This window comes from Sorex fumeus, unplaced genomic scaffold (assembly GCF_029834395.1).
Source record: "Sorex fumeus unplaced genomic scaffold, SorFum_2.1 ptg000021l, whole genome shotgun sequence".
NCBI lineage: Eukaryota > Metazoa > Chordata > Mammalia > Eulipotyphla > Soricidae > Sorex > Sorex fumeus.
This window is the reverse complement of record NW_026606078.1, coordinates 57,099-71,332: the sequence shown is the minus strand read 5'-3', so window position 1 is coordinate 71,332 and position 14,234 is coordinate 57,099. Positions and strand designations below refer to the sequence as shown.

General features: G+C 72.8%; 8 non-coding genes across 8 annotated transcripts; all 8 read left to right on the top strand.

The window, feature by feature from the left end:
- Positions 1–1,671: 1,671 nt before the first annotated feature.
- On the top strand, positions 1,672–1,790 carry LOC130023087 (5S ribosomal RNA). Its single transcript, XR_008792404.1, has one exon. It is a non-coding gene; the product is annotated as a 5S ribosomal RNA (ribosomal RNA).
- A 1,617-nt stretch (positions 1,791–3,407) lies between these two features.
- On the top strand, positions 3,408–3,526 carry LOC130023086 (5S ribosomal RNA). The gene has a single exon (XR_008792403.1). It is a non-coding gene; the product is annotated as a 5S ribosomal RNA (ribosomal RNA).
- Positions 3,527–5,147: 1,621 nt separating this feature from the next.
- Positions 5,148–5,266, top strand: LOC130023085 (5S ribosomal RNA). Its single transcript, XR_008792402.1, has one exon. It is a non-coding gene; the product is annotated as a 5S ribosomal RNA (ribosomal RNA).
- A 1,613-nt stretch (positions 5,267–6,879) lies between these two features.
- Positions 6,880–6,998, top strand: LOC130023091 (5S ribosomal RNA). Its single transcript, XR_008792407.1, has one exon. It is a non-coding gene; the product is annotated as a 5S ribosomal RNA (ribosomal RNA).
- Positions 6,999–8,611: 1,613 nt separating this feature from the next.
- LOC130023090 (5S ribosomal RNA) lies at positions 8,612–8,730 on the top strand. The gene has a single exon (XR_008792406.1). It is a non-coding gene; the product is annotated as a 5S ribosomal RNA (ribosomal RNA).
- A 1,614-nt stretch (positions 8,731–10,344) lies between these two features.
- On the top strand, positions 10,345–10,463 carry LOC130023083 (5S ribosomal RNA). The gene has a single exon (XR_008792400.1). It is a non-coding gene; the product is annotated as a 5S ribosomal RNA (ribosomal RNA).
- A 1,614-nt stretch (positions 10,464–12,077) lies between these two features.
- Positions 12,078–12,196, top strand: LOC130023089 (5S ribosomal RNA). Its single transcript, XR_008792405.1, has one exon. It is a non-coding gene; the product is annotated as a 5S ribosomal RNA (ribosomal RNA).
- A 1,614-nt stretch (positions 12,197–13,810) lies between these two features.
- LOC130023081 (5S ribosomal RNA) lies at positions 13,811–13,929 on the top strand. Its single transcript, XR_008792398.1, has one exon. It is a non-coding gene; the product is annotated as a 5S ribosomal RNA (ribosomal RNA).
- The last annotated feature ends 305 nt before the right edge of the window (positions 13,930–14,234 follow it).

Here is a 14,234-nt window from a genome sequence, read left to right as displayed (position 1 = left end):
GCAAGGCAAGTGCCCTACAGTTTATACTCTCTCTAACCGCCCAGGGTTTTGAAGCATCAAAAAGATATTTAGTTACTTAATTTGGTTCTAGTAAACCTTTACTGATACTTATAACAGTTTCCCTTCTATGGATACTAATAGAAACAACTATAGCATTTTGTTTTTGATGTATATATTGTATATAATAAGAGGAAACATGATATACCCAAACTAACTCAACTGTTAGTCTAAAACTTGGCCTAAATTCCTATACCAGTCAATACCAAATTATATATGTTGTATTTATTTATATGTTTTATAATTTTTAAGCAACCTTAGAAGAAAATGTGAGATGGGAAAATGGCTCTATTTTTACTGAAGAAACAGTGATCTTAAACTGAGTTCATCCTATATTTGTGAGTTTTGAAAAGCCAAAAAGGATGATTGATGATTGGCTATCTTACACGTACCCTCTGTCTTTCAATGCTGGGATGAAACTAAAAGATTTACCTAGAATGATCTGCTTTCTAGAATATATATTGTGCTTAAAGTTCCCACAAACAACTTGGTAACCTATCACATAAAAACAAAAAATAATTGGGACACTGTTTGTTAGGTTTAACACCTTAATACTGGTAGAGTGGGAGCAACACTATAGTGGACAAGGAGCTTGCCTTGAAAATGGCCAACCCAGGTGTGATCCCTGGCACCTCGAACCTGCCAAGGAGGAGTCTCTGAGCCAATAGCAAGGAGTAATCCTTGAGCACAGCTACATCTAGCCCCAAAACAAAACTAAAATAAAAAGAACTTAATATGCTAATAATCAGATAAGAAAGGAAAAATAGATTATTCATAAGTATCTATTAGGTAGAATAAACAAGTTAGGATCTAGTCTCAAAAAGTGAGTGTCTAAGAGCCCAAAACGATAATACGATGGGTAGGATGTTTGCCATGCATGTTGCCGGAACACTTGAGCCCCACCATTCCGAGAGGTCCCCCAACCCCACCAGAACTAATTGAATAATTACTAAGTGTAAACACAGAGTAATCCCTGGTAAGAGGTACGCTAAATACTTAAAAAAAACGGGGGGGGGAGGGTGTTTGAGATAGGTGTTTTACATGCTCCCAGCAAAAATAAATTCAAATCTGTAACTCCTTATACATATACATTGACCCGCCGGACCAAAGTCAGCAAGACCCACTCCGGCCCGGTGAAGCTGAAACCCAAGGCAGGCCAACAGATAGGGTCCAGGAGCTCTGGGCAAGGTGGATCCCAGGGTGGCCTAAGGATCTGCCAAGGCCACCATGCCCAGCCTGGACCCGACACACCCGCCACCCGCCCCTCACCAAGAACCACAGCCACTACCAGAGACATACTGAGGTGCCCCATACCTATCGCTAAGGCTCACAGGCTCACACACAGGCACTGGGAGCCCCTGCGGCCGGTGGGCGGGCGCACACACTGGGAGCCCTGCAGCCACAGCCGCGCGCCTGCTCCTACCCTGGGTGGCCTTGTGTGCGCCCATCCGGGATCCGGGCACAGGCGGGCTGTGCAGCGGAGCAGCCGTGCGCGGTGCGGTGCGGGAGGGCAGGCGTCTGGGCCAGCGGGGGCGGGGGCGGGGGCGCGGGCGGACGGGGCTGGCCGCGGGCGGCCGGGCCACTTCTTGAGGGCGGCGGGAGAGCCGCGCCTCCGTCTACGGCCATACCACCCTGAACGCGCCCGATCTCGTCTGATCTCGGAAGCTAAGCAGGGTCGGGCCTGGTTAGTACTTGGATGGGAGACCGCCTGGGAATACCGGGTGCTGTAGGCCTTTTGTGGGGGCGTGGGGCATTTGCGTCTTTACTTTTCTCCCCCTGGCCTTTGGCTTTGGACGCAAGGAAGGGAGGGGTGGGGGGCTGGGCCCTAGCCCCTGGCCCTGGTCCTGCCCATAGCCTCCGGGCCCCCACAACCCAGGTGCCCAGGTGCCCTGCCACTCCCCTGCGCCCGCCCCCCAGGCCTGGGCTGCCTGAGGCTGGCCTGAGCTCCCACCCCTGCCCACTGCCCTCCCCGCCCCCTCCCACAGCTCCTCACCAAGACCGTCCAGCCCCGCGCCCAGCCCCTCTCCAGGGCCTGCCTGCCCCGGCTCCCGGCCGGCCGGCCGGCAACAACGCCTTGCCGAGGGCCAGGGCGGGGCGGGGCCGCTCGGCCAGCCGCCCTGGGGCTTGGGGGGGCCTCCTGGGGCATAAAGGAGGACGCGGGGGGCACACGTCCCGCAGGGACATCCTCACGGGGAGGGTGGGGGAACGCGGTGGGGGCGGGGCTGTGCAGGGAGCGGGGCCGCGGGGGTGGCGGTGGTGAGGGGCTGAGTGGGGGCCCCGGGCGGCCCCTGCTCCTCCCCGAGGTGGCGGTCCCAGTGGCCGCTCCCCCCGCGCCCAGCTCCCAGCGCCCCTGCCAGCGTGCCCCTCACCTGCACCCACCCCAGGCCCACAGCGCGCCCCCCCCCAGACACACACACACAACGCGCGCGCCCGCGCTCACCGGGAGGCGGGGGCCAGCTGTCCCCTGTCCTTCATTCAACCCTCCCGACAGACCCAGAGGGGAGCCCCGCCGGAAGCCGCGGGGGGTGGGGGGCCCCAAGGCGCACCCCGGCCGGCCGGCCGACCGGCGCGCACGCACCCACGCGAGGCTCCGTGGGAGCCCGGGTGCAGAGAGCACCGTCGGGCGAGCACTGAGGCCGGGGGCACCCAGATCTCCTGGCCCACGCGACGGGAGTCCCCCATCTTGCGATTCCCAAAGGCGCTGGGCCCGCCCCCGCACCCGGCCCTTGGCGGCCCCCTGGGCAAGAGCCCGCAGGAGAGCCCCGGCGCCCGCCTGGCCAAAGGCACCACGAACCCGTCCGCCACGCGGAAGCGGACCCGCGCACCGCGCAGGGGCAGGCCGACAGACAGGGTCCGGGGGCGCTGGGCAAAGCTGCTCCCGGGGCCTCCCCGGCGTGGGCCGCGGACCCCACGGCCACGCTCCGCCCCCTGCCGCGCACACCTGCTCCCAGAACCGCGGCCACTCGCAGCGGGGCCCCACCGGAGGCGCCCCGACCCTGTCCCTAAGGCGCGGGTGCGTCTGTGTGAGTGTGCGCGCGCGCGGCTGTCCCGCCCTCCGGCGGCTCACAGGCTCACACGCAGGCACTGGGAGCCCCTGCGGCCGGTGGGCGGGCGCACACACTGGGAGCCGTGCAGCCACAGCCGCGCGCCTGCGCCCGCCCTGGGTGGCCTTGTGTGCGCCCATCCGGGATCCGGGCGCAGGCGGGCTGTGCAGCGGAGCAGCCGTGCGCGGTGCGGTGCGGGAGGGCAGGCGTCGGGGCCAGCGGGGGCGGGGGCGGGGGCGCGGGCGGACGGGGCTGGCCGCGGGCGGCCGGGCCACTTCTTGAGGGCGGCGGGAGAGCCACGCCTCCGTCTACGGCCATACCACCCTGAACGCGCCCGATCTCGTCTGATCTCGGAAGCTAAGCAGGGTCGGGCCTGGTTAGTACTTGGATGGGAGACCGCCTGGGAATACCGGGTGCTGTAGGCCTTTTGTGGGGGCGTGGGGCATTTGCTTCTTTACTTTTCTCCCCCTGGCCTTTGGCTTTGGACGCGGGGAAGGGAGGGGTGGGGGGCTGGGCCCTAGCCCCTGGCCCTGGTCCTGCCCATAGCCTCCGGGCCCCCACAACCCAGGTGCCCAGGTGCCCTGCCACTCCCCTGCGCCCGGCCCCCAGGCCTGGGCTGCCTGAGGCTGGCCTGAGCTCCCACCCCTGCCCACTGCCCTCCCCGCCCCCTCCCACAGCTCCTCACCAAGACCGTCCAGCCCCGCGCCCAGCCCCTCTCCAGGGCCTGCCTGCCCCGGCTCCCGGCCGGCCGGCCGGCCGGCCGGCCCCAACGCCTTGCCGAGGGCCAGGGCGGGGCGGGGCCGCTTGGCCAGCCGCCCGGGGGCTTGGGGGGGCCTCCTGGGGCATAAAGGAGGACGCGGGGGGCACCCGTCCCGCAGGGACATCCTCACGGGGAGGGTGCGGGTTCGCGGTGGGGGCGGGGCTGTGCAGGGAGCGGGGCCGCGGGGGTGGCGGTGGTGAGGGGCTGAGTGGGGGCCCCGGGCGGCCCCTGCTCCTCCCCGAGGTGGCGGTCCCAGTGGCCGCTCCCCCCGCGCCCAGCTCCCAGCGCCCCTGCCAGCGTGCCCCTCACCTGCACCCACCCCAGGCCCACAGCGCGCCCCCCCCCAGACACACACACACAACGCGCGCGCCCGCGCTCACCGGGAGGCGGGGGCGAGCTGTCCCCTGTCCTTCATTCAACCCTCCCGACAGACCCAGAGGGGAGCCCCGCCGGAAGCCGCGGGGGGTGGGGGGCCCCAAGGCGCACCCCGGCCGGCCGGCCGGCGCGCACGCACCCACGCGAGGCTCCGTGGGAGCCCGGGTGCAGAGAGCACCGTCGGGCGAGCACTGAGGCCGGGGGCACCCGGATCTCCTGGCCCACGCGACGGGAGTCCCCCATCTTGCGATTCCCAAAGGCGCTGGGCCCGCCCCCGCACCCGGCCCTTGGCGGCGCCCTGGGCAAGAGCCCGCAGGAGAGCCCCGGCGCCCGCCTGGCCAAAGGCACCACGAACCCGTTCGCCACGCGGAAGCGGACCCGCGCACCGCGCAGGGGCAGGCCGACAGACAGGGTCCGGGGGCGCTGGGCAAAGCTGCTCCCGGGGCCTCCCCGGCGTGGGCCGCGGACCCCACGGCCATGCTCCGCCCCCTGCCGCGCACACCTGCTCCCAGAACCGCGGCCACTCGCAGCGGGGCCCCACCGGAGGCGCCCCGACCCTGTCCCTAAGGCGCGGGTGCGTGTGTGTGAGTGTGCGCGCGCGCGGCTGTCCCGCCCTCCGGCGGCTCACAGGCTCACACGCAGGCACTGGGAGCCCCTGCGGCCGGTGGGCGGGCGCACACACTGGGAGCCGTGCAGCCACAGCCGCGCGCCTGCGCCCGCCCTGGGTGGCCTTGTGTGCGCCCATCCGGGATCCGGGCGCAGGCGGGCTGTGCAGCGGAGCAGCCGTGCGCGGTGCGGTGCGGGAGGGCAGGCGTCGGGGCCAGCGGGGGCGGGGGCGGGGGCGCGGGCGGACGGGGCTGGCCGCGGGCGGCCGGGCCACTTCTTGAGGGCGGCGGGAGAGCCGCGCCTCCGTCTACGGCCATACCACCCTGAACGCGCCCGATCTCGTCTGATCTCGGAAGCTAAGCAGGGTCGGGCCTGGTTAGTACTTGGATGGGAGACCGCCTGGGAATACCGGGTGCTGTAGGCCTTTTGTGGGGGCGTGGGGCATTTGCTTCTTTACTTTTCTCCCCCTGGCCTTTGGCTTTGGACGCGGGGAAGGGAGGGGTGGGGGCTGGGCCCTAGCCCCTGGCCCTGGTCCTGCCCATAGCCTCCGGGCCCCCACAACCCAGGTGCCCAGGTGCCCTGCCACTCCCCTGCGCCCGGCCCCCAGGCCTGGGCTGCCTGAGGCTGGCCTGAGCTCCCACCCCTGCCCACTGCCCTCCCCGCCCCCTCCCACAGCTCCTCACCAAGACCGTCCAGCCCCGCGCCCAGCCCCTCTCCAGGGCCTGCCTGCCCCGGCTCCCGGCCGGCCGGCCGGCCCCAACGCCTTGCCGAGGGCCAGGGCGGGGCGGGGCCGCTCGGCCAGCCGCCCGGGGGCTTGGGGGGGCCTCCTGGGGCATAAAGGAGTACGCCGGGGGCTCCCGTCCCGCAGGGACATCCTCACGGGGAGGGTGGGGGAACGCGGTGGGGGCGGGGCTGTGCAGGGAGCGGGGCCGCGGGGGTGGCGGTGGTGAGGGGCTGAGTGGGGGCCCCGGGCGGCCCCTGCTCCTCCCCGAGGTGGCGGTCCCAGTGGCCGCTCCCCCCGCGCCCAGCTCCCAGCGCCCCTGCCAGCGTGCCCCTCACCTGCACCCACCCCAGGCCCACAGCGCGCCCCCCCCCAGACACACACACACAACGCGCGCGCCCGCGCTCACCGGGAGGCGGGGGCGAGCTGTCCCCTGTCCTTCATTCAACCCTCCCGAGAGACCCAGAGGGGAGCCCCGCCGGAAGCCGCGGGGGGTGGGGGGCCCCAAGGCGCACCCCGGCCGGCCGGCCGGCGCGCACGCACCCACGCGAGGCTCCGTGGGAGCCCGGGTGCAGAGAGCACCGTCGGGCGAGCACTGAGGCCGGGGGCACCCGGATCTCCTGGCCCACGCGACGGGAGTCCCCCATCTTGCGATTCCCAAAGGCGCTGGGCCCGCCCCCGCACCCGGCCCTTGGCGGCGCCCTGGGCAAGAGCCCGCAGGAGAGCCCCGGCGCCCGCCTGGCCAAAGGCACCACGAACCCGTCCGCCACGCGGAAGCGGACCCGCGCACCGCGCAGGGGCAGGCCGACAGACAGGGTCCGGGGGCGCTGGGCAAAGCTGCTCCCGGGGCCTCCCCGGCGTGGGCCGCGGACCCCACGGCCACGCTCCGCCCCCTGCCGCGCACACCTGCTCCCAGAACCGCGGCCACTCGCAGCGGGGCCCCACCGGAGGCGCCCGACCCTGTCCCTAAGGCGCGGGTGCGTGTGTGTGAGTGTGCGCGCGCGCGCGCGCGCGGCTGTCCCGCCCTCCGGCGGCTCACAGGCTCACACGCAGGCACTGGGAGCCCCTGCGGCCGGTAGGCGGGCGCACACACTGGGAGCCGTGCAGCCACAGCCGCGCGCCTGCGCCCGCCCTGGGTGGCCTTGTGTGCGCCCATCCGGGATCCGGGCGCAGGCGGGCTGTGCAGCGGAGCAGCCGTGCGCGGTGCGGTGCGGGAGGGCAGGCGTCGGGGCCAGCGGGGGCGGGGGCGCGGGCGGACGGGGCTGGCCGCGGGCGGCCGGGCCACTTCTTGAGGGCGGCGGGAGAGCCGCGCCTCCGTCTATGGCCATACCACCCTGAACGCGCCCGATCTCGTCTGATCTCGGAAGCTAAGCAGGGTCGGGCCTGGTTAGTACTTGGATGGGAGACCGCCTGGGAATACCGGGTGCTGTAGGCCTTTTGTGGGGGCGTGGGGCATTTGCTTCTTTACTTTTCTCCCCCTGGCCTTTGGCTTTGGACGCGGGGAAGGGAGGGGTGGGGGCTGGGCCCTAGCCCCTGGCCCTGGTCCTGCCCATAGCCTCCGGGCCCCCACAACCCAGGTGCCCAGGTGCCCTGCCACTCCCCTGCGCCCGGCCCCCAGGCCTGGGCTGCCTGAGGCTGGCCTGAGCTCCCACCCCTGCCCACTGCCCTCCCCGCCCCCTCCCACAGCTCCTCACCAAGACCGTCCAGCCCCGCGCCCAGCCCCTCTCCAGGGCCTGCCTGCCCCGGCTCCCGGCCGGCCGGCCGGCCCCAACGCCTTGCCGAGGGCCAGGGCGGGGCGGGGCCGCTCGGCCAGCCGCCCGGGGGCTTGGGGGGGCCTCCTGGGGCATAAAGGAGTACGCCGGGGGCTCCCGTCCCGCAGGGACATCCTCACGGGGAGGGTGGGGGAACGCGGTGGGGGCGGGGCTGTGCAGGGAGCGGGGCCGCGGGGGTGGCGGTGGTGAGGGGCTGAGTGGGGGCCCCGGGCGGCCCCTGCTCCTCCCCGAGGTGGCGGTCCCAGTGGCCGCTCCCCCCGCGCCCAGCTCCCAGCGCCCCTGCCAGCGTGCCCCTCACCTGCACCCACCCCAGGCCCACAGCGCGCCCCCCCCCAGACACACACACACAACGCGCGCGCCCGCGCTCACCGGGAGGCGGGGGCGAGCTGTCCCCTGTCCTTCATTCAACCCTCCCGAGAGACCCAGAGGGGAGCCCCGCCGGAAGCCGCGGGGGGTGGGGGGCCCCAAGGCGCACCCCGGCCGGCCGGCCGGCGCGCACGCACCCACGCGAGGCTCCGTGGGAGCCCGGGTGCAGAGAGCACCGTCGGGCGAGCACTGAGGCCGGGGGCACCCGGATCTCCTGGCCCACGCGACGGGAGTCCCCCATCTTGCGATTCCCAAAGGCGCTGGGCCCGCCCCCGCACCCGGCCCTTGGCGGCGCCCTGGGCAAGAGCCCGCAGGAGAGCCCCGGCGCCCGCCTGGCCAAAGGCACCACGAACCCGTCCGCCACGCGGAAGCGGACCCGCGCACCGCGCAGGGGCAGGCCGACAGACAGGGTCCGGGGGCGCTGGGCAAAGCTGCTCCCGGGGCCTCCCCGGCGTGGGCCGCGGACCCCACGGCCACGCTCCGCCCCCTGCCGCGCACACCTGCTCCCAGAACCGCGGCCACTCGCAGCGGGGCCCCACCGGAGGCGCCCGACCCTGTCCCTAAGGCGCGGGTGCGTGTGTGTGAGTGTGCGCGCGCGCGCGCGCGCGGCTGTCCCGCCCTCCGGCGGCTCACAGGCTCACACGCAGGCACTGGGAGCCCCTGCGGCCGGTAGGCGGGCGCACACACTGGGAGCCGTGCAGCCACAGCCGCGCGCCTGCGCCCGCCCTGGGTGGCCTTGTGTGCGCCCATCCGGGATCCGGGCGCAGGCGGGCTGTGCAGCGGAGCAGCCGTGCGCGGTGCGGTGCGGGAGGGCAGGCGTCGGGGCCAGCGGGGGCGGGGGCGCGGGCGGACGGGGCTGGCCGCGGGCGGCCGGGCCACTTCTTGAGGGCGGCGGGAGAGCCGCGCCTCCGTCTATGGCCATACCACCCTGAACGCGCCCGATCTCGTCTGATCTCGGAAGCTAAGCAGGGTCGGGCCTGGTTAGTACTTGGATGGGAGACCGCCTGGGAATACCGGGTGCTGTAGGCCTTTTGTGGGGGCGTGGGGCATTTGCTTCTTTACTTTTCTCCCCCTGGCCTTTGGCTTTGGACGCGGGGAAGGGAGGGGTGGGGGGCTGGGCCCTAGCCCCTGGCCCTGGTCCTGCCCATAGCCTCCGGGCCCCCACAACCCAGGTGCCCAGGTGCCCTGCCACTCCCCTGCGCCCGGCCCCCAGGCCTGGGCTGCCTGAGGCTGGCCTGAGCTCCCACCCCTGCCCACTGCCCTCCCCGCCCCCTCCCACAGCTCCTCACCAAGACCGTCCAGCCCCGCGCCCAGCCCCTCTCCAGGGCCTGCCTGCCCCGGCTCCCGGCCGGCCGGCCGGCCCCAACGCCTTGCCGAGGGCCAGGGCGGGGCGGGGCCGCTCGGCCAGCCGCCCGGGGGCTTGGGGGGGCCTCCTGGGGCATAAAGGAGTACGCCGGGGGCTCCCGTCCCGCAGGGACATCCTCACGGGGAGGGTGGGGGAACGCGGTGGGGGCGGGGCTGTGCAGGGAGCGGGGCCGCGGGGGTGGCGGTGGTGAGGGGCTGAGTGGGGGCCCCGGGCGGCCCCTGCTCCTCCCCGAGGTGGCGGTCCCAGTGGCCGCTCCCCCCGCGCCCAGCTCCCAGCGCCCCTGCCAGCGTGCCCCTCACCTGCACCCACCCCAGGCCCACAGCGCGCCCCCCCCCAGACACACACACAACGCGCGCGCCCATGCTCACCGGGAGGTGGGGGCGAGCTGTCCCCTGTCCTTCATTCAACCCTCCCGAGAGACCCAGAGCGGAGCCCCGCCGGAAGACGCGGGGGGTGGGGGGCCCCAAGGCGCACCCCGGCCGGCCGGCCGGCTAGCACGCACCCACGCGAGGCTCCGTGGGAGCCCGGGTGCAGAGAGCACCGTCGGGCGAGCACTGAGGCCGGGGGCACCCGGATCTCCTGGCCCACGCGACGGGAGTCCCCCATCTTGCGATTCCCAAAGGCGCTGGGCCCGCCCCCGCACCCGGCCCTTGGCGGCGCCCTGGGCAAGAGCCCGCAGGAGAGCCCCGGCGCCCGCCTGGCCAAAGGCACCACGAACCCGTCCGCCACGCGGAAGCGGACCCGCGCACCGCGCAGGGGCAGGCCGACAGACAGGGTCCGGGGGCGCTGGGCAAAGCTGCTCCCGGGGCCTCCCCGGCGTGGGCCGCGGACCCCACGGCCACGCTCCGCCCCCTGCCGCGCACACCTGCTCCCAGAACCGCGGCCACTCGCAGCGGGGCCCCACCGGAGGCGCCCGACCCTGTCCCTAAGGCGCGGGTGCGTGTGTGTGAGTGTGCGCGCGCGCGCGCGCGCGCGGCTGTCCCGCCCTCCGGCGGCTCACAGGCTCACACGCAGGCACTGGGAGCCCCTGCGGCCGGTAGGCGGGCGCACACACTGGGAGCCGTGCAGCCACAGCCGCGCGCCTGCGCCCGCCCTGGGTGGCCTTGTGTGCGCCCATCCGGGATCCGGGCGCAGGCGGGCTGTGCAGCGGAGCAGCCGTGCGCGGTGCGGTGCGGGAGGGCAGGCGTCGGGGCCAGCGGGGGCGGGGGCGCGGGCGGACGGGGCTGGCCGCGGGCGGCCGGGCCACTTCTTGAGGGCGGCGGGAGAGCCGCGCCTCCGTCTACGGCCATACCACCCTGAACGCGCCCGATCTCGTCTGATCTCGGAAGCTAAGCAGGGTCGGGCCTGGTTAGTACTTGGATGGGAGACCGCCTGGGAATACCGGGTGCTGTAGGCCTTTTGTGGGGGCGTGGGGCATTTGCTTCTTTACTTTTCTCCCCCTGGCCTTTGGCTTTGGACGCGGGGAAGGGAGGGGTGGGGGGCTGGGCCCTAGCCCCTGGCCCTGGTCCTGCCCATAGCCTCCGGGCCCCCACAACCCAGGTGCCCAGGTGCCCTGCCACTCCCCTGCGCCCGGCCCCCAGGCCTGGGCTGCCTGAGGCTGGCCTGAGCTCCCACCCCTGCCCACTGCCCTCCCCGCCCCCTCCCACAGCTCCTCACCAAGACCGTCCAGCCCCGCGCCCAGCCCCTCTCCAGGGCCTGCCTGCCCCGGCTCCCGGCCGGCCGGCCGGCCCCAACGCCTTGCCGAGGGCCAGGGCGGGGCGGGGCCGCTCGGCCAGCCGCCCGGGGGCTTGGGGGGGCCTCCTGGGGCATAAAGGAGTACGCCGGGGGCTCCCGTCCCGCAGGGACATCCTCACGGGGAGGGTGGGGGAACGCGGTGGGGGCGGGGCTGTGCAGGGAGCGGGGCCGCGGGGGTGGCGGTGGTGAGGGGCTGAGTGGGGGCCCCGGGCGGCCCCTGCTCCTCCCCGAGGTGGCGGTCCCAGTGGCCGCTCCCCCCGCGCCCAGCTCCCAGCGCCCCTGCCAGCGTGCCCCTCACCTGCACCCACCCCAGGCCCACAGCGCGCCCCCCCCCAGACACACACACACAACGCGCGCGCCCGCGCTCACCGGGAGGCGGGGGCGAGCTGTCCCCTGTCCTTCATTCAACCCTCCCGAGAGACCCAGAGGGGAGCCCCGCCGGAAGCCGCGGGGGGTGGGGGGCCCCAAGGCGCACCCCGGCCGGCCGGCCGGCGCGCACGCACCCACGCGAGGCTCCGTGGGAGCCCGGGTGCAGAGAGCACCGTCGGGCGAGCACTGAGGCCGGGGGCACCCGGATCTCCTGGCCCACGCGACGGGAGTCCCCCATCTTGCGATTCCCAAAGGCGCTGGGCCCGCCCCCGCACCCGGCCCTTGGCGGCGCCCTGGGCAAGAGCCCGCAGGAGAGCCCCGGCGCCCGCCTGGCCAAAGGCACCACGAACCCGTCCGCCACGCGGAAGCGGACCCGCGCACCGCGCAGGGGCAGGCCGACAGACAGGGTCCGGGGGCGCTGGGCAAAGCTGCTCCCGGGGCCTCCCCGGCGTGGGCCGCGGACCCCACGGCCACGCTCCGCCCCCTGCCGCGCACACCTGCTCCCAGAACCGCGGCCACTCGCAGCGGGGCCCCACCGGAGGCGCCCGACCCTGTCCCTAAGGCGCGGGTGCGTGTGTGTGAGTGTGCGCGCGCGCGCGCGCGCGGCTGTCCCGCCCTCCGGCGGCTCACAGGCTCACACGCAGGCACTGGGAGCCCCTGCGGCCGGTAGGCGGGCGCACACACTGGGAGCCGTGCAGCCACAGCCGCGCGCCTGCGCCCGCCCTGGGTGGCCTTGTGTGCGCCCATCCGGGATCCGGGCGCAGGCGGGCTGTGCAGCGGAGCAGCCGTGCGCGGTGCGGTGCGGGAGGGCAGGCGTCGGGGCCAGCGGGGGCGGGGGCGCGGGCGGACGGGGCTGGCCGCGGGCGGCCGGGCCACTTCTTGAGGGCGGCGGGAGAGCCGCGCCTCCGTCTATGGCCATACCACCCTGAACGCGCCCGATCTCGTCTGATCTCGGAAGCTAAGCAGGGTCGGGCCTGGTTAGTACTTGGATGGGAGACCGCCTGGGAATACCGGGTGCTGTAGGCCTTTTGTGGGGGCGTGGGGCATTTGCTTCTTTACTTTTCTCCCCCTGGCCTTTGGCTTTGGACGCGGGGAAGGGAGGGGTGGGGGGCTGGGCCCTAGCCCCTGGCCCTGGTCCTGCCCATAGCCTCCGGGCCCCCACAACCCAGGTGCCCAGGTGCCCTGCCACTCCCCTGCGCCCGGCCCCCAGGCCTGGGCTGCCTGAGGCTGGCCTGAGCTCCCACCCCTGCCCACTGCCCTCCCCGCCCCCTCCCACAGCTCCTCACCAAGACCGTCCAGCCCCGCGCCCAGCCCCTCTCCAGGGCCTGCCTGCCCCGGCTCCCGGCCGGCCGGCCGGCCCCAACGCCTTGCCGAGGGCCAGGGCGGGGCGGGGCCGCTCGGCCAGCCGCCCGGGGGCTTGGGGGGGCCTCCTGGGGCATAAAGGAGTACGCCGGGGGCTCCCGTCCCGCAGGGACATCCTCACGGGGAGGGTGGGGGAACGCGGTGGGGGCGGGGCTGTGCAGGGAGCGGGGCCGCGGGGGTGGCGGTGGTGAGGGGCTGAGTGGGGGCCCCGGGCGGCCCCTGCTCCTCCCCGAGGTGGCGGTCCCAGTGGCCGCTCCCCCCGCGCCCAGCTCCCAGCGCCCCTGCCAGCGTGCCCCTCACCTGCACCCACCCCAGGCCCACAGCGCGCCCCCCCCCAGACACACACACAACGCGCGCGCCCATGCTCACCGGGAGGTGGGGGCGAGCTGTCCCCTGTCCTTCATTCAACCCTCCCGAGAGACCCAGAGCGGAGCCCCGCCGGAAGACGCGGGGGGTGGGGGGCCCCAAGGCGCACCCCGGCCGGCCGGCCGGCTAGCACGCACCCACGCGAGGCTCCGTGGGAGCCCGGGTGCAGAGAGCACCGTCGGGCGAGCACTGAGGCCGGGGGCACCCGGATCTCCTGGCCCACGCGACGGGAGTCCCCCATCTTGCGATTCCCAAAGGCGCTGGGCCCGCCCCCGCACCCGGCCCTTGGCGGCGCCCTGGGCAAGAGCCCGCAGGAGAGCCCCGGCGCCCGCCTGGCCAAAGGCACCACGAACCCGTCCGCCACGCGGAAGCGGACCCGCGCACCGCGCAGGGGCAGGCCGACAGACAGGGTCCGGGGGCGCTGGGCAAAGCTGCTCCCGGGGCCTCCCCGGCGTGGGCCGCGGACCCCACGGCCACGCTCCGCCCCCTGCCGCGCACACCTGCTCCCAGAACCGCGGCCACTCGCAGCGGGGCCCCACCGGAGGCGCCCGACCCTGTCCCTAAGGCGCGGGTGCGTGTGTGTGAGTGTGCGCGCGCGCGCGCGCGCGCGGCTGTCCCGCCCTCCGGCGGCTCACAGGCTCACACGCAGGCACTGGGAGCCCCTGCGGCCGGTAGGCGGGCGCACACACTGGGAGCCGTGCAGCCACAGCCGCGCGCCTGCGCCCGCCCTGGGTGGCCTTGTGTGCGCCCATCCGGGATCCGGGCGCAGGCGGGCTGTGCAGCGGAGCAGCCGTGCGCGGTGCGGTGCGGGAGGGCAGGCGTCGGGGCCAGCGGGGGCGGGGGCGCGGGCGGACGGGGCTGGCCGCGGGCGGCCGGGCCACTTCTTGAGGGCGGCGGGAGAGCCGCGCCTCCGTCTACGGCCATACCACCCTGAACGCGCCCGATCTCGTCTGATCTCGGAAGCTAAGCAGGGTCGGGCCTGGTTAGTACTTGGATGGGAGACCGCCTGGGAATACCGGGTGCTGTAGGCCTTTTGTGGGGGCGTGGGGCATTTGCTTCTTTACTTTTCTCCCCCTGGCCTTTGGCTTTGGACGCGGGGAAGGGAGGGGTGGGGGGCTGGGCCCTAGCCCCTGGCCCTGGTCCTGCCCATAGCCTCCGGGCCCCCACAACCCAGGTGCCCAGGTGCCCTGCCACTCCCCTGCGCCCGGCCCCCAGGCCTGGGCTGCCTGAGGCTGGCCTGAGCTCCCACCCCTGCCCACTGCCCTCCCCGCCCCCTCCCACAGCTCCTCACCAAGACCGTCCAGCCCCGCGCCCAGCCCCTCTCCAGGGCCTGCCT